The 26,795-nt window shown below is 49.4% G+C and overlaps 1 pseudogene; it reads left to right on the top strand.

Moving 5' to 3' along the window:
- Window positions 1–756: 756 nt before the first annotated feature.
- LOC139746128 (uncharacterized) lies at window positions 757–4,259 on the top strand (annotated as a pseudogene).
- Window positions 4,260–26,795: the final 22,536 nt, after the last annotated feature.

Raw genomic sequence — 26,795 nt, forward strand, 5'->3', positions numbered from 1 at the left:
GGGGGCGTGGTAGAGTGGTTTATATGGAGCTGTGGTTCAGCGCCTCAAGGTGAGTGAGGGAAACGAAGACGGAGAATAGGTGGGTGGGAGGGTTGTATAGACGAAGGAGGGATGTATGGGCGGGAAGAGGGGGTGTGGAGGAAAAGATAGTGGAATGGGTAAGGATGGAAAAGGGGGAAAAAGGCAATGAGGTGAAAGGTAAGAGATAGGAGTGAGAAAGCTGAAGACTTTGGTAGCCTTTGATGATGGGCTGGAGAGGGTAATGGTTAGGTGGTGAAGACGGAGGGGGAGTAAAGAGGGGGAGATGAGAGCTTAGGGGAAGGAGGACAAGCAGCTGAGGATATAGATAACCAATAAAGGAAGATGAGATGGAGGATAAAGGTGAAGGGCGTAGGAGGAGGAGGAGGAGGGAAGGGAAAGGGTGTGTGTGTGTGTTGTGCTGTGGATGACGACGGGGAAGGAGTTGGGTGGGGGGAGGGGAGGGGGTCAGGCAGCTGTGTGACAACCATTAGGACATCGTTAGCGCAGGCTGTTCAAGTGGGCGGCCAGGGGAGTGTGTGGGGAGGGGGGGGGGTGGTGAGGATGGGTGGGTTGGGTGGCTGACACCAACCACTCACGCCACCCACCACCCGTCAATTATGGCTGCTCTCGCTGACGACCATTTCCATTGCATTACCGTCAGCGACTGTCGTGACCTGTCGGCCAGAAGTGGCCTGGGATAAGCCCCATGGATAAAGGGGAATTGGGATGAAATAAGGGGCTTTCTGCTCCTCCCGTCCCCCACACAAGCACCCAGACAGTAAATCTTTCTATAAGGCTAATGGTCCATGCCGAGTGATCACAGAGACGCCAGCCCATTGGCCGCAAGACTATTACGAGCCCCGCCCAGCGGCGCTGAAGGAGACGGCCATTGGCAGCGCGGCGTGTGGCGGGGGCGGGCCTCCGAGGCTGGTGGTGGGAGTGGCCAGGCGGCCCGGGTGAGGATGGACTTACCGTTTAATACTGCAAAGGTGAACAGTTAGTGTTGAGAAGTGTGGGATGTGTCGCAGGATGAAGCCCACACACTTCTTACATGACGAGGTGGCGGCGGCTGTGCTTACCCTCAGCTGATTAAAAAAAAAAAGAATTAAAAAAAAAAAAAAAGGGTTTTTGCCATGCGGGCGACCCAACACCAGCAGCACCATCCGTTGTCATCTACTTGAGCGAACCAACTCGACTCGCTCTCCCTCCCTCCCTCACTCTCTCCCTCTCTCTCTCTCCCTTGAGGAAGGAGATACCACGGGGGCTTCTCACCAGTGTGGATGGTGTCCTGCCGTCTTTGAGTCTCGTTCGTGGAGTGCCTCGTCCTCAAGCCGGCCCCCTCCTTACCGAATAATGGACACCAGTGCGCCGGCAGGAGGGCCGGAGTGTCAGTAGCGGTGCACAACCACCACCACCAGCAGGAGGAGGAGGAGGAGGAGGCCCGCCGCGCCCCGGAGTTTAGGGGGGGGAGGGTGGGGGGTGGTTTTGTTAGTGTGAGCGGCGAGTCGAAGTAACATTATGGCCGGTGTGACGGCCGCCGATGGGGTCCGACCGAGCCAGAACTCCGCCTTCAGCGCCGTCGTCAAGAAGAGCTTCTCCTCCTTCTCCGTGGACTCCATCCTGGCGCCGGACTCGAGGCCCTCTAGGTCCGACGACGACCTGAAAGTGACCTCCTCCTCGTGCGACCCGTGTGACCTGGAGAGTGACCGCGAGGAGTGTGACGCCTTCTCCTCCAGGAGGCACCGAGACGAGGTCGAGATCCACGTGGACTCCGAGGACGACCTGGGCGAAGACGGGAGCCACCTAGGTAAGGACGGGGCCCATCTGGGCGACGACGGGACCCATCTGGGCGACGACGGGACCCATCTGGGCGACGACGGGGCCCATCTAGGCGAGGACGGGGCCCATCTAGGCGAGGACGGGGCCCAGCTGCTCGAGGACTGCCATACAGACGGAGGGCTCATTAAACCCCCCGTGCTTGGGCCCCCCCGGGAAGTGCCCTTCCCCCAGGCTGCCCCACCTCCCCTCCTCCCACCCAGCCTCCAGCCGGGACTATGGCCGCCCCTGCACCTGCTCCACCATCACCTCGCCCTCAGGGCCTTCGCCAGTAGTACGTGCCTATATCCCCTTCGCTCCTGTCCCAGTGTAAACATCAAGCCACGTGGTCAGTTTCCAATGGCTTGTCCTTAAAGTCTCCTACGTCACGAGGATCAGTGTTGTATAGTCTTATCTTTATACGTCAAAACCTATATCTTCATAGATGTCATTTAATCATTGTCTCTACAAGTGTCATATTCACATGCTGTTGCTTCAGGAATAGGCCCCTGTATAGTCTATCGCCACTCACTACATATATATATATATATATATATATATATATATATATATATATATATATATATATATATATATATATATATATTATTTATTTATATATCGACCATCATCATATCACTTGTACACAAGGCGTCTCTCCTTGTCTCCCTCTCTCCTTCTGCTCCTTCTTCAACAGAGTCGCCGGAGCCGCCGCGGTTCCAGGGGCCCATGAAGGTGACGCTGAGGAAGCACAAGCCCAACAGGAAGCCCCGCACGCCCTTCACCACCCAGCAGCTCCTCTCGCTGGAGAAGAAGTTCCGCGAGAAGCAGTACCTGAGCATCGCCGAGCGGGCTGAGTTCTCCGCCTCACTTAACCTGACGGAGACGCAGGTCAAGATCTGGTTCCAGAACCGCCGGGCGAAGGAGAAGAGGCTGAAGGAGGCCGAGCTGGAGAGGCTTAGGTTCACCTCCCGCCCCCTCCTGCCCCAGAACCCTCTCCTCCCACCAGCCTCCCTCATCCCTCACTTCCTCCTCTCCCATTCCCTCCCTCACGCCCACCAGGACCTGCGCCCTCCGCAGCCTGGCTTCGCCCCTTCCTCGTCAGGTAGCTAGCGGGACGTGTACCGCTGAAGGGCCTTCCTTTACCTCGCTGTCACTCCCCTCTTTTCCATCCCTTTCCCTCCCCTCTCTCACTCTCTGGTGCTTTTAACGTTCCCCAATCTTTCCCCTAATCTACTCCAGTAGTATTACCTCCCTCCTTTTCCTCCTCCTCACCCTCTTCTTTTTAACCTCTTCTTCTTCCAGTACCTTTCCTTCCTTCCTCCCTCAACTGCGTCTACAGCAAGTCACTCGGGGCCTTTCCTGCCAGCCTCGCCACGACTCGCTCCTCGTCCTCATGCTTTGCTCTTCAACACTCCCCCTATCCGTCCTCTTTCTCTCTATCCCTCCCTCCCGACCCTCTAACCATGCCACTCCACCCTCCCTCTCGCCCTCTTTCCACCTTACCCCACCCCTCCTCTCTCTCTCTTTCCTCTCCTAACGTCCTCTCAACTCTCTCACACTCTTTACTACACTGTGTCCTCCCTTCCCATCTTTCCCAGTACTCCTTTATCCCTTCCTGTCCTCCCTCTCTCACCCCGCCTATCTTTGGTCGCTGGGGAGGAGAGGACGTCCAGTGACTCCTCTCCCTGAGTCCCGGCCTCTCGCCCTCGGTCATTTGTGTGTGTGTGTGTGTGTGTGTGTGTGTGTGTGTGTTATCTTCTTTTTGGAAGTGATTATGTGCAGACGACTTGTGATGGTTTCTGTACTTAATGTTTTACATCATGTATGCCAGTCTTCACATGTGTAAAATCCAAGACTTACGAAAGAAAAGAGAGGGAAAAAAAAGGCAAGAAAATAGAAATTACGCAACAGAAGAAGAAAGAAATTTGCCGCAACAGATGAAAGAAAGAAGTTGCACAACAGAGGAAAGAAATGGTGGTACAAATATATATGACTTCTTCTTTCGGCTCCTAACAAAAGATTTTTTTCTTTTTTTTCATTTCTGTATTTTTGTTTATGGTTCATCTACTTGTTGGCTATGAGGAATGTCTTGAGAGAAACTCAACCCTTCGGTGGTGTGAGCTCACGACACAGCAGAAGTACCCTCATTTTCCCCCTTTTTGTTACTAGCTGCTGGTGAGGATGGGTTAAATTCTACCGCCAAGTGTTGTGAGCCAACATCACAGCATAGAATATATTTGATCCTATCGATTAGTTGGATTTTTTTACTGAATGCTCCATCATATATATATATATATATGTATATATATATATATATATATATATATATATATATATATATATATATATATATATATAATCTGTCGTGTCTTGAGCTCGCACTACATGGAGATGTTTTGTCACTGTTCAACGATGTCACTGTAAATAACTTAATAAATATAAATTATTTCTCACACCCTTTTAATTGCCTACATTAGTGTGTGTGTGTGTGGCTTGAAACACTGTCTACCCTCGAGTTATGTTACAAAGATACATCCTCATGGACCCTCGGAATGTACAGGGAGAATAATGGGAGTAATTACTTCATTAATGATATGTAATTATGCACTTTTATCGTTATTATTGCCTTTATTTATTATCATTATTATTATTATTATTATTATTTCTATTATCAATCATCATTTATCATTCATTATCATTATTATCATAATTTGAACAATTTGAAGCGATGTGGTATACAGGGGGTGACGTGCTGTATTAGGGTGAACCAAGGGATATGAAGAGGTCGGGGAACCACGAAAAATGCCTGGTTGTAGATGTGGGTTCTAGTTGCGGTGCATTATTCATGACAGCTGGAGAGCAGATATGAGCAAATGATGACCTTTTGTCGCTTGTCCCTGGCGCTACCTCGCAATTCCGGGAAACTACGAACAAGCATAATAAAACTATTACTATCATTATTATCATCATTGTTATCATTATTGCTATATCTATTATCAGTATCATTATTATTGTTGCGTTTATCATTATCATTATTATTATTATTAATTGCTTTTCTTGTACAATCTAGCGAGAAGGTCATCTCAGATGAAAGGATAGATAGGTAAGTAAACAGTTATGTAGAAATCAGTTAGGTGTTTGTAGACCTGATTCTCGAGGGAGGAAAAGTTAGAGGAAGAAGGAAAGACGAAAGCAAGAGGAGAGCAGGTCCACGGCTTAGCTGTGCCACAGGAAGAGATATCACAACGGTCAGTCTTCGAGTAGCTGGTGTCCACACGGAAACGTTGAGAAACAGCTGCTATTCATGTTACTACTGTCGTAAGGGAAAGAAGAGAGAGAGTTACGCAGCATAGGTGTTTGAGGGAAGGAAGCAGCGTCATAACGGCTGATCCTCGTGTAGCCAGTCTCCACACGGAAGCTGTAAGAAGCAGCTGTAATAATCTGTTGTCACTATCCTCGGAGAAATACAAGAGAGAGTTGCGCAAAGTTGCTGTTTGAGGAAAGCACCCTCTAACATACAGTGATCTCTCCATCCACACACACCTTAGTGCGCCTAAGCTTAAATTTCGCCCCCTCACCCACCCTATGACTCCATTCAGTTCCCATCATTTCATCTGCTGTCACGTCCACTCCCACGTACCTAAAACAGTCCACTTCCTCACTATTCAAATCTTCACCCAAAGGAGTGTGGTTATCGTTATTGTCAATGTTAGTTGTAGTAGTTATGGCATCATTATTATCATTATTTTCTTATTACTAACCGTAATAGCAGCCGTAGCATTAATGATTATCATCTTTATTCCTACTAGTATTATTACTGTTACCAGTATCATAATAATTTTTATTATCATTATCATAAGTATTATTATTACTGTTAACATTTTTACTACTATTATTAATGTCGTTAGTATTCTTATTGTTATTACCATTTCCCACTACTCTGCTCACCAGTTACCGTTGCTAATGGGCACACGTACATACATTATCCCTGGGGATAGGGGAGAAAGAATACTTCCCACGTATTCCCTGCGTGTCATAGAAGGCGACTAAAAGGGGAGGAAGCGGGAGGCTGGAAATCCTCCCCTCTCGTTTTTAATTTTCCAAAAGAAGTAACAGAGAAGGGGGTCAGGTGAGGATGTTCCCTCAAAGGCCCAGTCCTCTGTTCTTAAAGTTACCTCGCGAATGCGGGAAATGGCGAATAGTATGAAATATATATATATATATATATATATATATATATATATATATATATATATATATATATATATATATATATATATTTTGGAAAGGATCACAATTGAGTGCGTGATCAAGTACATTCCTAAGAGTCCACGGGGAAATGAAACACGATAAGATCCCGAGTGCACTTTCGTGTAATAATCACATCATCAGGGGAGATACAAGAAAGAAATATGTCAGTTGATATACAACCAAGAGACTTGGCTAGGACATTCACTTGTTTACCAAATGGCGTCCTAGCTACGTCTCTTCGTTTTATATCAACGGACTGTTATATCTCTCTTGTGTCTCCCCTGATGATGTGATTATTACACGAAAGGGCACTTGGGAACTTATCGTGTTTCATTTTCCCCGTGGACTCTTAGGAATATACTTGATCACGCGCAAAATTGTGATCTTTTCCAATATATATATATATATATATATATATATATATATATATATATATATATATATATATATATATATATATATTATGTGTGTGTGTGTGTGTATGTATGTTTTATCATACTTAACCATCTCCCGCGTTAGCGAGGTAGCGCAAGAAAACAGACGAGGAATAGCCCAACCCACCCACATACACATGTATGTACATAAACGCCCACACACGCACATATACATACATATACATACACACATTTACATATGTACATATCCATACTTGCTACATCCATCCAATCTTGTCGCCATCCCGCCGCACACGAAGTAGCATTCCCCCTCTCTCTCTCTCCAGCGGGGCAGAGCTATGAACAGACAAAAAAAGGCCACATTCGTTCACACTCTGTCTCTAGCCGTCGTGTGTAATGCATGACACCACAGCTATCTTTCCACATCAAGGCCCCACAGACCTTTCTAAGGTTTATCCGAGACGCTTCACATTCCCTGGTTCAATCCATTGACAACACATCGACCCCGGTATACCATATCATTCGAATTCACTTTATTCCTTGCATGCCTTTCACCCTCCTGTATGTTCAGGCCTCGATCGCTCAGTCTTTTTCACTCCATCCTTCCACCTCCAAATTGGTCTCCCGCTTCTCCTCGTTCCCTCCACCTCTGACACATATATCCTCTTCGTCAATCTTTCGTCACTTTTTCTCTCCATGTGTCCAAAGCAGTTCGACACACCTCTTCTGCTCTCTCGACCACATTCTTTTTATTTCCACACATCTCTCTTACCCTTTCATAACTTACTCGATCAAACCATCTCGCACCACATATTGTCCTCAAACATTTAATTTCCAATACATCCACCCACCTCCACACAACCCTATCCATAGCCCACGCCTCGCAACCATATAACATTGTTGGAACCACTATTCCTTCAAACACACCCATTTGTGCTCTCCGAGATAACGTTCTCGCCTTCCTTCTTTAACGCTTCCAGAACCTTCCCTCCCTTCCCCACCCTGTGACTCACTTCCGCTTCCATGGATCCATTCAAATTACTGAGGCATAGGTTTGTTGAGTATCCCCGGGAAATTGTATGGGAGGTTATTTATTGAGAGGGTAAAGGCATGTACAGAGCATCAGACTGGGGAAGAGCAGCGTGGTTTCAAAAGTGGTAGAGGATGTGTGGATCGGGTGATTGCTTTGAAAATATATGTGAGAAATACTTAGAAAAACAGATGGATTTGTTTGTAGCACTAATGGATCTGGAGAACGCATATGATAGTTGATAGAGATGCTTTGTGGAAGGTATTAAGAGTATATGGTGTGGGATTTAAGTTGCTAGAAGCAGTGAAAAGTTTTTGCCAAGGATGTAAGGCATGTGTACGAGTAGGAAGAGAGGAAAGTGATTGGTTCCCAGTGAATGTCGGTTTGCGGCAGGAGTGCATGATGTCTTCATTGTTGTTTAACTTGTTTATGGATGGGTTGTTAGGGAGGAGAATGCAAGAGTTTTGGAGAGAGGAGCGATATGTAGTCTGTTGTGGATGAGAGAGCTTGGGAAGTGAGTCAATTGTTGTTCGCTGATGATACAGCGCTGGTGGCTGATTCATGTGAGAAACTGCAGAAGCTGGTGACTGAGTTTGGTAAAGTGTGTGAAGAAGAATGTTGAGAGTAAATGTGAATGAGAACAAGGTTATTAGGTACAGTAGGGTTGAGGGACAAGCCAATTGGGAGGTAAGTTTGAATGGAGAAAAACTGGAGGAAATGAAGTCTTTTAGATATCTGGGAGTGGACTTTGCAGAGGATATATATATATATTTGCCACCGCCGCCTCTCCTCCCTCCAAGAACGCTTCCCCTCCCCGTACGACTTGTGTTCCCTGGAGCACACGTGTTCTCAATTACGACCAGGAGGGGCTCGTGTTACGGGGGCCACGTGGTCTCCTGAGTCGGTTGGTCAGTGTGGCTAGTCACGGGTACACGGGCTGGCCCACTGAACATGCTGGCGGTAATCATAGGTCTGCCCCCTGAGAAATTACATGGCATTATAGACGGCAGTCTGGCGAGAACGGTTGGTCATCGGAAACACCACGGTTCGATTCCCGGTAGCTTATGTTCAGCGAAGGTGTAACGAGGTGTCTGATGGTCCATGTGTAACGAGCTTTTGTTTTACATATATATATATATATATATATATATATATATATATATATATATATATATATATAAACACAAGTTCCTAAGTGCATTTTCGTTTTTAAGAGGAAAGAATGGCCCAACCCTCCCATATACATATGCATATACATAAACGCCCACACACGCATATATATATATGTGTGTGTATGTATTTTCATTATTAAGATGTATGACCTTTATACATCCAGAGATGAAGGAGGACGATTGTATGATGCTAAAAAATGAAAATGAAAACTTATATGAGAATTAGACAGAGTATGATGAGAGCGGAGGTGGTTCCTTGACTTCAGTCATAACGAGTTAATTGAAGTTGATTGATTTGGTGGAATTTGTGAAGTGCTAGAATGTAACAGATACCAAACATTTTTTATTATAGTAATGCAAGAAATTCTCATTATAAAGTAATTAAATGTCTCTCATTCGTGTCTACTAAGGAGTGTGGTGTTTGTGGGTAGCTATTTGTGCTGTACGGAGGAGGGGATTTTGCACTTGTGGGGACTCCTAACTCTTCATACAAACATTTTAACCTGCATTCTGCACGTTGTGTGTGTGTGTGTGTGTGTGAGAGAGAGAGAGAGAGAGAGAGAGAACTTAAGACAAAAAACTTAGCCAAGACGAAAGTACATGAATAAGTCTCTCTCTGAAGGATATTGTGAAATGCGTCTTGGTAGTTCAAATGAGTACACCAAGTCCTCGCCTTCAACACAACTCTCTCCTTCCTCTCTCTCTCTCTCTCTCTCTCTCTCTCTCAACAAACACATTTCTCCCCGTTTAAGTGAGCTGTCTTGAATTCGAATACAAATTACCTTTTTAAGAACGCCACGAGACCTCCTTTGGCTAACAAATGGTTTCACTCCACCCTCACTTGTTTTGTGATGTTCAGCTCCGACACACACACACACACACACACACACACACATTGGTTTGTTATGATATCTGACTCCTTCAAGAACATGAGAGTAACAGACAGTACTGACCGTTCGTTCTGTTGCATGGCCAGGCAACAGTAATCAGAAGGGTTGAGAACAACACACGTTTGACGCCATTCAGGATCCGTTGACACAACAGGATATGTAACTGTATCTAAGTGTCTAGGTGGGACACTTGGACACATCTTGGTCATGTGAGATGAGACAAACCCAGTGGGGGTGTAGGTTAAACTGTCTTCAGTAAATATAGACAATGAACCAGCTCGTTGTTGGTAAAACTTATGGAAACCATCGAAGACAGACTGGTAAATCTGCGTGAGTTCTAATATCATGAAATAAACCTTTATAATGAAGGTATGATAGTAACTGTCATTTATACAAGACTTCAAAAAGCATTGGATCCTCTTGTCATAGATCAAAAAGTACTGGCAAAGGTTTAGTCACATGGCACTCATGGAGTTGTACTTCTTTCGTTAGAAATTTGGTTAACTGGATGTAAATAAAGTACAATGTTTAACGATCAAGCCTCAGAGTGGTTAGCCGTAACAAGTGGGGTGCCACTGGGATCAATCTTGGGACCGCTTCTCTTTTCCAGATGTATTAATGATATTGATATCCGGATGTGTTGTAAGATATTGAAAAACATAGACGCTATTAAGCTGGGAAGTAAAGCTGCAACAGAATTGAGTTTACAATTTAAAACTGACGTAGAGAAGAATGATGAGATGATGGCAAATGAATTTTGATATCGACAAGTGTAAAGTCTTGCAAATCGGGAGTGAACACGATAAGGCAAGCTACAGAATAAGTTCTGTTGAGCTACAAATGGTAAATGGACAATGATGATAATAATGATAATAGTGATAATAATGACAGCTAGAGACTGACTGTGAACGATTGTGGCCTTTGTTGTCTTTTCCTAGAGCTACCTCGCGCGCGCGCGCTGAGGGAGGTGACATTTCATGTGTGGCGGGGTGGCGACGGAAGTGGATGAAGGCAGCGAGTATGAATATGTACTTGTATATGTATATATGTCTGTGTATGTATATGTATGCATACGTTGAAATGTATAGGTATGTATATGGACGTGTGTGGGCGTTTATGTATATACATGTGTATGTGGGTGCGTTGGGCCATTCTCTCGTCTGTTTCCTTGCACTACCTCGCTAACGCGGGAGACAGCGACTAAGTATGATAAATGTAAATAAATGAATGATAATGATAATAATCTCTGGTGACCTAAAGAAGGGAGGCGATAATGCTTCTGTGTTTCATAGGCGTGGCTTTCATGGGCGGAGTTTAGGGACGTAATCCTCACGCTATTTCATTGGTGCATCTCTACTTTCAACACTGTGTTCAGTTTGCGTCAGACTACTTGAAAATAGACGTCGGCAAAGTGGGTAGAGGAGAGCGTCCTTGCAACCAATATGATTCCCAGGTTGAAGAAGCAGTTCTTATGAACCCTACCGGGGTAGACAAGTTGAATTTACTGAACACAGAAAGAAGAAGGTTAAGAGGTGGGCTAATTCAAATATTCAGAATTATCAAAGGTTTTGGAAATCTTGATCTAACAAGCTACTAAAGACTTGATTCGTCTGGGGTCTTTCTTAGTAATGGATACAAACTGACGGGGAAACGGTTTTTTTTCTATCTCGAAAGAGAATTACTTTGGCTTCAACAGTCAACGTATGGGACGATTTGCAAATGAGACCAGTTGAAGGTAGCACTATAGATACACTTCAGATTAGACTTTACAAATACTTCACCTCAAGTCCCCGACTGACTTCATTTGAGCCCCTTAGCTACATGGTGAAGGTATAGGTATTTCTCCTCAAGCCATGTGTCTGCTCTTGCTTACCTCACCACAGTCATGTGTGAGTCTCTGATATCTTATGCCTTCACGACCACCTCGAAAGGACCCAGTGGTCTGTTGCTCTTTCTATCCCTTTATTATCATTATTATTGTTATTGTTATCGTTGTTATTACAATATAATTATTATCGATATCATTATCATTATCATTATTATCATTATTATTACTGTTATTATTATTGTTATTATTATTATAATCATTACAGACATTATGGTGGTATGTGTCTGCTTAATGCAAAATCTTGGTTACGTTAATTATTTCAGCATCTGATGAGTGGTTGCTGAAGATGGCTTATCAAAATTCAACAAAGAGAAACTCTTATACACACACACACACACACACACACACACATATATATATATATATATATATATATATATATATATATATATATATATAAATATATATATGTAAATCATGGTTATCATTTTTATCAAACTGGATTCCTTTAATATTGTGGTTGTTGGGCAGTCGGTCATTGTTCTGTTGTTTGTATAGGAAGGGCGGATGACCGGACAGGTGTATTAAGATGAGGATTGTGTCAATGAGGACGATAAACGATCTAATCTCTTGTCCGAAGCTGGAGCTCGTAAGTGTTCTGAGAAGAGTTTGATTTCTTTATGGCTTTTGCGTTGATGTTTGGGAGTGTCATGTGGGCTTGTCGTGTGTGGCTCGTGGTTTGTTGACTGTGAATGTCAAGTTTGGTGGTGCTATGAGAGTGTGTGGGATACATTCGTGTCCGTCAAGGCGTTGAAAAGGTAAATGTGAAATTCCTTATACATGCCAACATAGACACATACACATACACAGACATATGAATAGATACATGTGTACATGTTCATACTTACCTTCATCCATTCCTAGCGCTACCCCGCTACCCCGGTCAGTTCCTGATGGGAAATGACCGGTGTAGACCCCGTTGCTCACCAACGTGAGATGAAGGGTATTCGAGCACATAGTATTCGAATAGTCATTTCCCTATTAGATGTGATCATAGCCTAACGGTAGCGCTCCCGCCTGTTGCACAGGTGTCCCAGGTTCGATCCTGGCTGTTGGAGGTTTGTGTGTTCTATGAAGGTGTGCGTTCATATGCACTTTGTTCGTGTATATATATATATATATATATATATTATTTTCATGCGAGTGTAGTGAGCCTGTAGTGAGAAGAGAGCAGGCTTTGTGCGAAAGAACTTGACGGAAAATAGTAGTGTGAGGAGAACACGGCTGGCTAAGAAAAAACTACGTCTGCTCATTACGACCACATCTCTGAATAGCTGTTAACAGACTTGTCCGTTATTTTTAGAATGGATTATAGGTCTTTTTGTCCCGAACCTACTCTCTCTCTCTTGCCTTAATTTACATGAGTTTGCATGAGAAAGACAGACGACTAGGTTGTCCGGTAGGAAAAAATGGAATTTAACTTTAGAAATTGTAATTCCGCTCAGCAGGTTTTCAAGCTATCACCGACACCCCGCTGCTGCACATTAGCCTTCTACTGTCCCCGTTACCTGCTGTCGTTTATACAGTTTATTTCTGGCGTTTTTCTCAGTCTACCTGACTTTATAAATATTTATCTAAACGATGTTTGAAGGTATTTACAGTCTTAACAATCACTACGTCTGACGTTAACCTATTCCAGTGCTCAACACACCTGTAGGAAAGGACGCGTTTTCCCACGTCCGTACTACATCTTTTAGCTTTGATTTTTATTCCATTTGTCCTGGTAACCGTATTCTATTGTATTTCAAAAAGATGTTCTTAGTTTACTTTATCGAACTTGTTCAGAATTTTGAACACTTGGATTAAGTCGCCGAGAAGTCTACGCTTTTTAAAGGAGAAGAGATCCAATCGTTTTAGTATCTTTTCGTGTGCCAGATTTCTAAGGGTTTGTCGCGAGTCTTTGTACTTACTCTAATTCTTTTTTTCGATTTTATAGTTTTGGAGACCAAAACTTCACTGCATATTCAAGGCGTGGCCATGCTAGTCTGACCTCATGTTGAATTTCGATGAAGTCCGTGAATGAATAGATCTCATGAGGGTTCTAAAGGAGATTCTGGTGTCTATTAAGGCTGCTGGAGTGCAGTGTAAGTATGGGTTGGTACTTGGCTGTATGTATACTTGATATGCTAATGGTAGACAGTACCCATTTCTCTCTTAAGTAAGCCCGGAACATGTAGTTATAATAGGTCTAATGTGTTGTATATATACATGGAGCTGTGTTTAGTAATGCAAGTGTTATCAATGTAATTGAGGAGGAGGCGAATCAACTTGTGTATTTCTGTTTATATATCATTCACTCAACCTATCAATCTCCCTACTTATATCTTTATCCGTCTATCTATCTATCTATCATATATATATATATATATATATATATATATATATATCGGGAAATTTCCTGCTTCTCCCATGTATACTCATGAGGGCCTCATTACACAAACAGTTCCACACAATTACTTCCTTACAGACATCATTACGAAGATTATACAATAATTACGAGGACATGTGGAGGACATCTGTGGACACGTGCATATGTGTCCACCCTAAAGATGTATGTTATTATCTTTCCAGTTACCCAAAGATGGTGGTGTGATGGTCCTGCTGGTGGTGGTGTGATGGTCCTGCTGGTGGTGGTGTGATGGTCCTGCTGGTGGTGGTGTGATGGTCCTGCTGATGGTGGTGTGATGGTCCTGCTGTTGGTGGTGTGATGGTCCTGCTGGTGGTGGTGTGATGGTCCTGCTGGTGGTGGTGTGATGGTCCTGCTGGTGGTGGTGTGTTGGTCCTGCTGGTGGTGGTGTGATGGTCCTGCTGGTGGTGGTGTGATGGTCCTGCTGGTGGTGGTTGTGATGGTCTGCTGGTGGTGGTGTGATGGTCCTGCTGGTGGTGTGTGATGGTCCTGCTGGTGGTGGTGTGTTGGTCCTGCTGGTGGTGGTGTGATGGTCCTGCTAGTGGTGGTGTGATGGTCCTGCTGTGGTGGTGTGATGGTCCTGCTGGTGGTGGTTGTGATGGTCCCTGCTGGTGGTGGTGTGATGGTCCTGCTGTGGTGGATGTCCTGCTGGTGGTGGTGTGATGGTCCTGCTGTGGTGGTGTGATGGTCCTGCTGGTGGTGGTGTGATGGTCCTGCTGGTGGTGGTGTGATGGTCCTGCTGGTGGTGGTGTGATGGTCCTGCTGGTGGTGGTGTGATGGTCCTGCTGGTGGTGGTGTGATGGTCCTGCTGGTGGTGGTGTGATGGTCCTGCTGGTGGTGGTGTGATGGTCCTGCTGGTGGTGGTGTGATGGTCCTGCTGGTGGTGGTGTGATGGTCCTGCTGGTGGTGGTGTGATGGTCCTGCTGGTGGTGGTGTGATGGTCCTGCTGGTGGTGGTGTGATGGTCCTGCTGGTGGTGGTGTGATGGTCCTGCTGGTGGTGGTGTGATGGTCCTGCTGGTGGTGGTGTGATGGTCCTGCTGGTGGTGGTGTGATGGTCCTGCTGGTGGTGGTGTGATGGTCCTGCTGGTGGTTGTGTGATGGTCCTGCTGGTGGTGTGTGATGGTCCTGCTGGTGGTTGTGTGATGGTCCTGCTGGTGGTGGTGTGATGGTCCTGCTGGTGGTGGTGTGATGGTCCTGCTGGTGGTGGTGTGATGGTCCTGCTGGTGGTGGTGTGATGGTCCTGCTGGTGGTGGTGTGATGGTCCTGCTGGTGGTGGTGTGATGGTCCTGCTGGTGGTGTGTGATGGTCCTGCTGGTGGTGGTGTGATGGTCCTGCTGGTGGTGGTGTGATGGTCCTGCTGGTGGTGGTGTGATGGTCCTGCTGGTGGTGGTGTGATGGTCCTGCTGGTGGTGGTGTGATGGTCCTGCTGGTGGTGGTGTGATGGTCCTGCTGGTGGTGGTGTGATGGTCCTGCTGGTGGTGGTGTGATGGTCCTGCTGGTGGTGGTGTGATGGTCCTGCTGGTGGTGGTGTGATGGTCCTGCTGGTGGTGGTGTGATGGTCCTGCTGGTGGTGGTGTGATGGTCCTGCTGGTGGTGGTGTGATGGTCCTGCTGGTGGTGGTGTGATGGTCCTGCTGGTGGTGGTGTGATGGTCCTGCTGGTGGTGGTGTGATGGTCCCTGCTGGTGGTGGTGTGATGGTCCTGCTGGTGGTGGTGTGATGGTCCTGCTGGTGGTGTGTGATGGTCCTGCTGGTGGTGGTGTGATGGTCCTGCTGGTGGTGGTGTGATGGTCCTGCTGGTGGTGGTGTGATGGTCCTGCTGGTGGTGGTGTGATGGTCCTGCTGGTGGTTGTGTGATGGTCCTGCTGGTGGTGGTGTGATGGTCCTGCTGGTGGTGGTGTGATGGTCCTGCTGGTGGTGGTGTGATGTCCTGCTGGTGGTGGTGTGATGGTCTGCTGGTGGTGGTGTGATGGTCCTGCTGGTGGTTGTGTGATGGTCCTGCTGGTGGTGTGATGGCCCTGCTGGTGGTGGTGTGATGGTCCTGCTGGTGGATGTGCTGCTTGGATCCTGCTGGTGGTGGTGTGATGGTCCTGCTGGTGGTGGTGTGATTGTCCCTGCTGGTGGTGTGTGATGGTCCTGCTGGTGGTGGTGTGATGGCCTGCTGGTGGTGGTGTGATGGTCCTGCTGGTGCGGTGTGGATGGTCCTGCTGGTGTGGGTGATGGTCCTGCTGGTGGTGGTGTGATGCCTGCGGTTGTGTGTGATGGCTGCGTGGTGGTGAGGCCTGTGGTGTGTGTGAGGCCGCGGTGGGTGATGGCTGCGAGGTGGTGTGATGGCCTCTGGTGTGGTGTGATGTCCTGCTGTGGGGTGATGGCTGGTGGGTGTGATGCCTGTGTTGGTGTGATGGCCTGTGGTGTGGTTGAGCCCTTGTGGTGGTGTGATGGCCCTGTGTGGTGTGTGAGGCCTGCTGTGGTGGTGATGGCCTCTGGTGGTGGTGTGAGCCTGCTGGTGGTGTGTGATGGGCCTCTGGTGTGGTGTGATGCCCTGTGGTGGTGGTGTGATGGGCCTGCTGGTTGTGTGTGATGGCCCTCTGTGTGGTGTGAGGGCCTGCTGTGGGTTGATGGTGCTGTGGTGGTTATGGCCTGCTGGTGTGGGTGATGGCCTGCTGGTGTGGTGTGATGGCGCGGTTTGTGTGATGGCCCTGCTGGTGGTGTGTGATGGGCTGCTGGTTGGGTGGATGGCTGCTGGTGGTGGTGTGATGGGCCCTGCTGAGTGGTGGTGTGATGGTCCTGCTGGTGGTGGTGTGATGGATCCTGCTAGGTGGTGGTGTGATGGTCCTGATGTTGATGGTGTGATGGTCCTGTGGTGGTGGTGTGATGGCCCTGCTAGTGGTGGTGTGATGGGCCTGCTGGTGGCTGGTGTGATGGTCCTGCTAGGTGGTGGGTGATGGACCTACTGATGGTGGTGTGATGGACCTGCTGGTGGTGGTGTAATGGGTCTGCTGGTGGTGGTGTGATGGTCCTGCTGGTGGTGGTGTGATGGTCCTGCTGGTGGTGGTGTGATGGCCCTGCTGGTGGTGGTGTGATGGCCCTGCTGGTGGTGGTGTGATGGTCCTGCTGGTGGTGGTGTGATGGCCCTGCTGGTGGTGGTGTGATGGCCCTGCTGGTGGTGGTGTGATGGTCCTGCTGGTGGTGGTGTGATGGTCCTGCTGGTGGTGGTGTGATGGTCCTGCTGGTGGTGGTGTGATGGGCCTGCTGGTGGTGGTGTGATGGTCCTGCTGGTGGTGGTGTGATGGTCCTGCTGGTGGTGGTGTGATGGCCTGCTGGTGGTGGTGTGATGGTCCTGCTGGTGGTGGTTGATGTCCTGCTGGTGTGGTGCGATGGCCCTGCTGGTGGTGGGGTGAGTGCCGTGCTGGTGGTGGTGTGATGGCCCCTCGATAGTGGTGGTGTGATGGGCCTGCTGGATGGTGGTGTGACGGGCCTGCTGGTGGGGGTGTGATGGGCTGCTGGTGGTGGTGTGATGGTCCCTGCTAGGTGGGTGGTGTGATGGTCTTGCTGGTGGGTGGTGGTGATGGTCCTGCTGGTGTTGGTGTGGAGGGCCCTGCTGGTGGTGGTGTGATGGACCGTGCTGGATGGTCGGTGTGATGGTCCTGCTGTTGGTGGTGTGTGGTCTTGCTGGTGGCGGTGTGACGGGCCCTGCTGGTGGTGGTGTGCATGGACCTGCTGATGGCTGGTGTGATGGGCCCTGCTGTTGGTGTGTGTTTGGCCCTGCTGGTCGTGGTGTGATGGGTCCTGCTTGGTGGGTGTGGTGGTGGGTCTGCTGATGGGTGGTGTGATGGCCCTGCGGTGTGGTGTGTGATGGTCCTGCTGGTGGATGGTGTGATGGTCCTGGCCGTGGTGGTGGTGTGTGATGCCCTGCTGTTGGTGGTTATGCCTGGTGCTGTTGGTGGTATGATAGGTCCTGCTGGTGGTGGTGTGATGGTCCTGGCTGGTGGTGGTGTGATGGTCCTGCTGGTTGTGGTGTGATGGCCCTGCTGGTGGTGGTGTGATGGCCCTGCTGGTTGAGGTGTGATGGTGCTGCTGGTTGTGGTGTGATGGCCCTGCTGGTTGTGGTGTGATGGCCCTGCTGGTTGTGGTGTGATGGTCCTGCTGGTGGTGGTGTGATGGTCCTGCTGGTGGTGGTGTGATGGTCCTGCTGGTGGTGGTGTGATGGGCCTGTTGGTTGTGGTGTGATGGCCCTGCTAGTGGTGGTGTGATGGGCCTGCTTTTGGCGGTGTGATGGTCCTGCTAGTGATGGGGTGATGGACCTACTGGTGGTGGTGTGATGGACCTGCTGGTGGTGGTGTAATGGGTCTGCTGGTGGTGGTGTGATGGTCCTGCTGGTGGTGGTGTGATGGCCCTGCTGGTTGTGGTGTGATGGCCCTGCTGGTGGTGGTGTGATGGCCCTGCTGGTTGAGGTGTGATGGTCCTGCTGGTTGAGGTGTGATGACCCTGCTGGTTGTGGTGTGAAGGCCCTGCTGGTGGTGGTGTGATGGTCCTGCTGGTTGAGGTGTGATGGCCCTGCTGTTGGTGGTGTGATGGTGCTGTTGGTGGTATGATGGTCCTGCTGGTGGTGGTGTGATGGTCCTGCTGGTGGTGGTGTGATGGTCCTGCTGGTTGTGGTGTGATGGCCCTGCTGGTGGTGGCGTGATGGCCCTGCTGGTTGAGGTGTGATGGTCCTGCTGGTTGTGGTGTGATGGCCCTGCTGGTTGTGGTGTGATGGCCCTGCTGGTGGTGGTGTGATGGTCCTGCTGGTTGAGGTGTGATGGCCCTGCTGTTGGTGGTGTGATGGCCCTGCTGATGGTGGTTTGATGGCCCTGCTGATGGTGGTGTGAGTGGCCTGCTGATGGTGGTGTGATGGTCCTGCTAATGGTGGTATGATGGACCTGCTGGTGGTGGTGTGATGGATCTGCTGGTTGTGGTGTGATGGGCCTGCTGATGGTGGTGTGATGGGCCTGCTGATGGTGGTGTGATGGGTCTGCTGATGGTGGTTTGATGGCCCTGCTGATGGTGGTGTGATGGGCCTGCTGATGGTGGTGTGATGGTCCTGCTAGTGGTGGTGTGATGGTCCTGCTGGTGGTGGTGTGATGGATCTGCTAGTTGTGGTGTGATTGTCCTGATGTTGATGGTGTGATGGGCCTGCTGGTTGTGGTGTGATGGGCCTGCTGGTTGTGGTGTGATGGCCCTGCTGGTGGTGGTGTGATGGTCCTGCTGGTGGTTGTGTGATGGTCCTGCTGGTGGTGATGTGATGGGCCTGCTGGTGGTGGTATGATGGTCCTGATGGTGGTGTGTGATGGCCCTGATGGTGGTGGTATTATGGTCCTGCTGGTGGTGATGTGATGGGCCTGCTGGTGGTGGTGTGATGGTCCTCCTGGTGGTGTGTGATGGTTTTGGTGGTGGCGGTGTGATGGACCTGCTGGTGGTGGTGTGATGGCCCTGCTGATGGTGGTGTGATGGCCCTGCTGGTGGTGGTGTGATGGTCCTGCTGGTGGTGGTGTGATGGCCCTGCTGGTGGTGGTGTGATGGCCCTGCTGATGGTGGTGTGATGGCCCTGCTGGTGGTGGTGTGATGGCCCTGCTGGTGGTGTGTGATGGTCCTGCTGGTGGTGATGTGATGGTCCTGCTGGTGGTGGTGTGATGGTCCTCCTGGTGGTGTGTGATGGTTTTGGTGGTAGCGGTGTGATGGTCCTGCTGGTGGTGGTGATGGCCCTGCTGGTGGTGGTGTGATGGTCCTGCTGGTGGTGGTGTGATGGACCTGCTGGTGGTGGTGTGATGGTCCTGCTGATGGTGGTATGATGGTCCTGCTGGTTTTGGTGTGATGGCCCTGCTGGTGGTGGTGTGATGGTCCTGCTGGTGGTGGTTTGATGGTCCTGCTGGTGGTGGTGATGGCCCTGCTGGTGGTGATGTGATGGTCCAGCTGGTGGTGGTGTGATGGACCTGCTGGTGGTGGTGTGATGGTCCTGCTGATGGTGGTGTGATGGTCCTGCTGGTGGTGGTGATCGCCCTGCTGGTGGTGGTGTGATGGTCCTGCTGGTGGTGGTGTGATGGGCCTGCTGGTTGTGGTGTGATGGCCCTGCTAGTTGTGGTGTGATTGCCCTGCTGTTGGTGGTGTGATGGGCCTGCTGGTTGTGGTGTGATGGCCCTGCTGGTGGTGGTGTGATGGGCCTGCTGGTGGCGGTGTGATGGTCCTGCTGGTGGTGTGATGGTCCTGCTGGTGGTGGTGTGATGGTCCTGCTGGTGGTGGTGTGATGGGCCTGCTGGTGGTGGTGTGATGGTCCTGCTGGTGGTGGTGTGATGGTCCTGCTGGTGGTGGTATGATGGTCCTGCTGGTGGTGGTGTGATGGGCCTGCTGGTGGTGGTGTGATGGTCCTGCTGGTGGTGGTGTGATGGTCCTGCTGGTGGTGGTATGATGGTCCTGCTGGTGGTGGTGTGATGGGCCTGCTGGTGGTGGTGTGATGGCCCTGCTGGTGGTGGTGTGATGGCCCTGCTGGTGGTGGTGTGATGGCCCTGCTGATGGTGGTGTGATGGCCCTGCTGGTGGTGGTGTGATGGCCCTGCTGGTGGTGTGTGATGGTCCTGCTGGTGGTGATGTGATGGTCCTGCTGGTGGTGTGTGATGGTCCTCCTGGTGGTGTGTGATGGTTTTGGTGGTGTCGGTGTGATGGTCCTGCTGGTGGTGGTGATGGCCCTGCTGGTGGTGGTGTGATGGTCCTGCTGGTGGTGGTGTGATGGACCTGCTGGTGGTGGTGTGATGGTCCTGCTGATGGTGGTATGATGGTCCTGCTGGTGGTGGTGTGATGGCCCTGCTGGTGGTGGTGTGATGGTCCTGCTGGTGGTGGTTTGATGGTCCTGCTGGTGGTGGTGATGGCCCTGCTGGTGGTGATGTGATGGTCCTGCTGGTGGTGGTGTGATGGACCTGCTGGTGGTGGTGTGATGGTCCTGCTGATGGTGGTGTGATGGTCCTGCTGGTGGTGGTGATCGCCCTGCTGGTGGTGGTGTGATGGTCCTGCTGGTGGTGGTGTGATGGGCCTGCTGGTTGTGGTGTGATGGCCCTGCTAGTTGTGGTGTGATTGCCCTGCTGTTGGTGGTGTAATGGGCCTGCTGGTTGTGGTGTGATGGCCCTGCTGGTGGTGGTGTGATGGGCCTGCTGGTGGCGGTGTGATGGTCCTGCTGGTGGTGTGATGGCCCTGCTGGTGGTGGTGTGATGGTCCTGCTGGTGGTGGTGTGATGGGCCTGCTGGTGGTGGTGTGATGGTCCTGCTGGTGGTGGTGTGATGGTCCTGCTGGTGGTGGTATGATGGTCCTGCTGGTGGTGGTGTGATGGGCCTGCTGGTGGTGGTGTGATGGTCCTGCTGGTGGTGGTGTGATGGTCCTGCTGGTGGTGGTATGATGGTCCTGCTGGTGGTGGTGTGATGGGCCTGCTGGTGGTGGTGTGATGGCCCTGCTGGTGGTGGTGTGATGGCCCTGCTGGTGGTGGTGTGATGGCCCTGCTGATGGTGGTGTGATGGCCCTGCTGGTGGTGGTGTGATGGCCCTGCTGGTGGTGGTGTGATGGTCCTGCTGGTGGTGATGTGATGGTCCTGCTGGTGGTGTGTGATGGTCCTCCTGGTGGTGTGTGATGGTTTTGGTGGTGTCGGTGTGATGGTCCTGCTGGTGGTGGTGATGGCCCTGCTGGTGGTGGTGTGATGGTCCTGCTGGTGGTGATGTGATGGACCTGCTGGTGGTGGTGTGATGGTCCTGCTGATGGTGGTATGATGGTCCTGCTGGTGGTGGTGTGATGGGCCTGCTGGTGGTGGTGTGATGGTCCTGCTGGTGGTGGTGTGATGGTCCTGCTGGTGGTGGTAATGGCCCTGCTGGTGGTGGTGTGATGGTCCTGCTGGTGGTGGTGTGATGGACCTGCTGGTGGTGGTGTGATGGTCCTGCTGATGGTGGTATGATGGTCCTGCTGGTGGTGGTGTGATGGCCCTGCTGGTGGTGGTGTGATGGTCCTGCTGGTGGTGGTATGATGGTCCTGCTGGTGGTGGTGTGATGGTCCTGCTGGTGGTGGTGTGATGGTCCTGCTGGTGGTGGTGTGATGGTCCTGCTGGTGGTGGTATGATGGTCCTGCTGGTGGTGGTGTGATGGTCCTGCTGGTGGTGGTGTGATGGTCCTGCTGGTGGTGGTGATGGCCCTGCTGGTGGTGATGTGATGGTCCTGCTGGTGGTGGTGTGATGGACCTGCTGGTGGTGGTGTGATGGTCCTGCTGGTGGTGGTGTGATGGTCCTGCTGGTGGTGGTGTGATGGTCCTGCTGGTGGTGGTGATCGCCCTGCTGGTGGTGGTGTGATGGTCCTGCTGGTGGTGGTGTGATGGGCCTGCTGGTTGTGGTGTGATGGCCCTGCTAGTTGTGGTGTGATTGCCCTGCTGATGGTGGTGTGATGGGCCTGCTGGTTGTGGTGTGATGGCCCTGCTGGTGGTGGTGTGATGGGCCTGCTGGTGGCGGTGTGATGGTCCTGCTGGTGGTGTGATGGCCCTGCTGGTGGTGGTGTGATGGTCCTGCTGGTGGTGGTATGATGGTCCTGCTGGTGGTGGTATGATGGTCCTGCTGGTGGTGGTGTGATGGTCCTGCTGGTGGTGGTATGATGGTCCTGCTGGTGGTGGTGTGATGGGCCTGCTGGTGGTGGTGTGATGGTCCTGCTGGTAATGGTGTGATGGGCCTGCTGGTGGTGGTGTGATGGTCCTGCTGGTGGTGGTATGATGGTCCTGCTGGTGGTGGTGTGATGGGCCTGCTGGTGGTGGTGTGATGGGCCTGCTGGTGGTGGTGTGATGGTCCTGCTGGTGGTGGTGTGATGGGCCTTCTGGTTGTGGTGTGATGGCCCTGCTGGTGGTGGTGTGATGGTCCTGCTGGTGGTGGTATGATGGTCCTGCTGGTGGTGGTGTGATGGTCCTGCTGGTGGTGGTGTGATGGTCCTGCTGGTGGTGGTGTGATGGTCCTGCTGGTGGTGGTATGATGGTCCTGCTGGTGGTGGTATGATGGCCCTGCTGGTTGTGGTGTGAACAACCATGGAGACATCACACACCCCTGCCGCAAACCGACATTCACTGGAACCAATCACTTTCCTCTCCTCCTACTCGTACACATGCCTTACATCCTCGTTAAAGAAACTTTTCATTGCGTCTAACAACTTGCCTCCCACACCATATATTCTTAATACCTTCCACAGAGCATCTCTATCAACTCTATCATATACCTTCTCCAGATCCATAAATGCTACATACAAATCCATCTGTTTTCCTAAGTATTTCTCACATACATTCTTCAAAACAAACACCTGATCCACACATCCTCTACCACTTATGAAGCCACACTGCTCTTCCCCAATCTGATGCTCTGTACATGCCTTCACCCTCTCAATCAATACCCTCCCATATAATTTCCCAGGAATACTCAACAAACGTATACCTCTGTAATTTGAACACTCCCCTTAATCCACTTTGCATTTGTACAATGGCACTATGCATGCATTCCGCCAATCCTCAGGCACTTCACCATGATCCATACATATACTGAATATCCTTACCAACCAATCAACAAACGTCACCCCTTTCTTGATAAATTCTGCTGCAATACCATCCAAACCCACCACCTTGCCAGATTTCATCTTCCGGAAAGCTTCCACTATCCCCTCTCCCTGACCCTCTAACTTTGCACACCACCCCGACCAAAACACCCTATATATGCCACTCTATCATCAAACGCATACAACAAACCTTCAAAGTACTCACTTTATCACTTCCCCCTTTGCCCCCTTCACCGATGTTCCCATTTGTTATCTTGTCTTACGCACGGTATTTTCCTCCTTCCAAAACATCTTTTTATTCTCCGTAAAGTTCAATATTACTCTCTCACCCCAACTCTCATTTGCCCTCTTTTTCACCTCTTGCACCCTCCTACTGACATCCTGCCGCTTTCTTTTATACATCTCCCAGTGATTTGCACTCCTTCCTCGTAAGTATCGTCCAAACCTTTCTCATGCCACAAGCATTTTTTGCCCATGCCATCACTGCTTCCTTAAATGCATCCCATTCTTCCTCCACTCCCCTCACGTCATTTGCTCTCACCTTTTGCCATTCTACACTCAATCTCTCCTGGTACTTCCTCACACAAGTCTCCTTTCCAAGCTCGCTCACTCTCACCACTTTCATCTACGCAACATTTTCTCTCTTTTTGAAATCCTCTACAAATCTTCACCTTCGCCTTCTAGATAATGATTAGACATGCCTCCAGCTGCCCATCCCAGCACATTAGTATCCAAAAGTCTTTTTTTCACGTCTATCAGTTAACGCATAATCTAACGGTGCTCTTTGATCATCTCTCCCATTCACACATATTTTATTTGCTTTGTCGCTGTCTCCCGCGTTTGCGAGGTAGAGCAAGGAAACAGACGAAAGAAATGGCACAACCCACCCCAATACGCAATGTACACACACACACGCCCACACACGCAAATATACATACCTATACATCTCAATGTACACATATATATACACACACAGACACATACATGTATACCCATGCACACAATTCACACTGCCTGCCCCTATTCATTCCCATCGCCACCTCGCCACACATGGAATACCATCCCCCTCCCCCCTCATGTGTGCGAGGTAGCACTAGGAAAAGACAACAAAGGCCCCATTTGTTCACACTCAGTCTCCAGCTGTCACGCAATAATGCCCGAAACCACAGCTCCCTTTCCACATCCAGGCCGCACACAACTTTCCATGGTTTACCTCAGACGCTTCACATGCCCTGATTCAATCCACTGACAGCACGTCAACCCCGGTATACCACATCGATCCAATTCACTCTATTCCTTGCCCGCCTTTCACCCTCCTGCATGTTCAGGCCCCGATCACTCGAAATCTTTTTCACTCCAACTTTCCACCTCCAATTTGGTCTCCCACTTCTCATCGTTCCCTCCACCTCCGACACATATATCCTCTTGGTCAATCTTTCCTCACTCATTCTCTCCATGTGCCCAAACCATTTCAAGACACCCTCTTCTGCTCTCTCAACCACGCTCTTTTTATTTCCACACATCTCTCTTACCTTTACATTACTTACTCGATCAAACCACCTCACACCACACATTGTCCTCAAACATCTCATCTCCAGCACATCCACCCTCCTGCGCACAACTCTATCCATAGCCCACGCCTCGCAACCATACAACATTGTTGGAACCACTATTCCTTCAAACATACCCATTTTTGCTTTCCGAGATAATGTTCTCGACTTCCACACATTCTTCAAGGCTCCCAGGATTTTCGCCCCCTCCCCCACCCTATGATTCACTTTTGCTTCCATGGTTCCATCCGCTGCCAGATCCACTCCCAGATATCTAAAACACTTTACTTCCTCCAGTTTTTCTCCATTCAAACTTACCTCCCAATTGACTTGACCCTCAACCCTACTGTACCTAATAACCTTGCTCTTATTCACATTTACTCTTAACTTTCTTCTTTCACACACTTTACCAAACTCAGTCACCAGCTTCTGCAGTTTCTCACATGAATCAGCCACCAGCGCTGTATCATCAGCGAACAACAACTGACTCACTTCCCAAGCTCTCTCATCCACAACAGACTTCATACTTGCCCCTCTTTCCAAAACTCTTGCATTCACCTCCCTAACAACCCCATCCATAAACAAATTAAACAACCATGGAGTCATCACACATCCCTGCCGCAAACCTACATTCACTGAGAACCAATCACTTTCCTCTCTTCCTACACGTACACATGCCTTACATCCTCGATAAAAACTTTTCACTGCTTCTAACAACTTGCCTCTCACACCATATTTTCTTAATACCTTCCACAGAGCATCTCTATCAACTCTATCATATGCCTTCTCCAGATCCATAAATGTTACATACAAATCCATTTGCTTTTCTAAGTATTTCTCACATACATTCTTCAAAGCAAACACCTGATCTACACATCCTCTACCACTTCTGAAACCACACTGCTCTTCCCCAATCTGATGCTCTGTACATGCCTTCACCCTCTCAATCAATACCCTCCCATATAATTTACCAGGAATACTCAACAAACTTATACCTTTGTGATTTGAGCACTCGCTCTTATCCCCTTTGCCTTTGTACAATGGCACTATGCACGCATTCCGCCAATTCTCAGGCACCTCACCATGAGTCATACATACATTAAATAACCTTACCAACCAGTCAGCAATACAGTCAACCCCTTTTTTAATAAATTCCACTGCAATACCATCCAAACCTGCTGCCTTGCCGGCTTTCATCTTCCGCAAAGCTTTTACTGCCTCTTCTCTGTTTACCAAATCATTTTCCCTAACCCTCTCACTTTGCACACCACCTCGACCAAAACACCCTATATCTGCCACTCTATCATCAAACACATTCAACAAACCTTCAAAATACTCACTCCATCTCCTTCTCACATCACCACTACTTGTTATCACCTCCCCATTTGCGCCCTTGTCTTACGCACTTTATTTACCGCCTTCCAGAACATCTTTTTATTCTCCCTAAAATTTAATGATACTCTCTCACCCCAACTCTCATTTGCCCTCTTTTTCACCTCTTGCACCTTTCTCTTGACCTCCTGTCTCTTTCTTTTATACATCTCCCACTCAATTGCATTTTTTCCCTGCAAAAATCGTCCAAATGACTCTCTCTTCTCTTTCCCTAATAATCTTACTTCTTCATCCCACCACTCACTACCCTTTCTAATCAACCCACCTCCCACTCTTCTCATGCCACAGGCATCTTTTGCGCAATCCATCACTGATTCCCTAAATACATCCCATTCCTCCCCCACTCCCCTTATTTCCATTGTTCTCACCTTTTTCCATTCTGTACTCAGTCTC

Source organism: Panulirus ornatus, chromosome 64 (assembly GCF_036320965.1).
Source record: "Panulirus ornatus isolate Po-2019 chromosome 64, ASM3632096v1, whole genome shotgun sequence".
Lineage (NCBI taxonomy): Eukaryota > Metazoa > Arthropoda > Malacostraca > Decapoda > Palinuridae > Panulirus > Panulirus ornatus.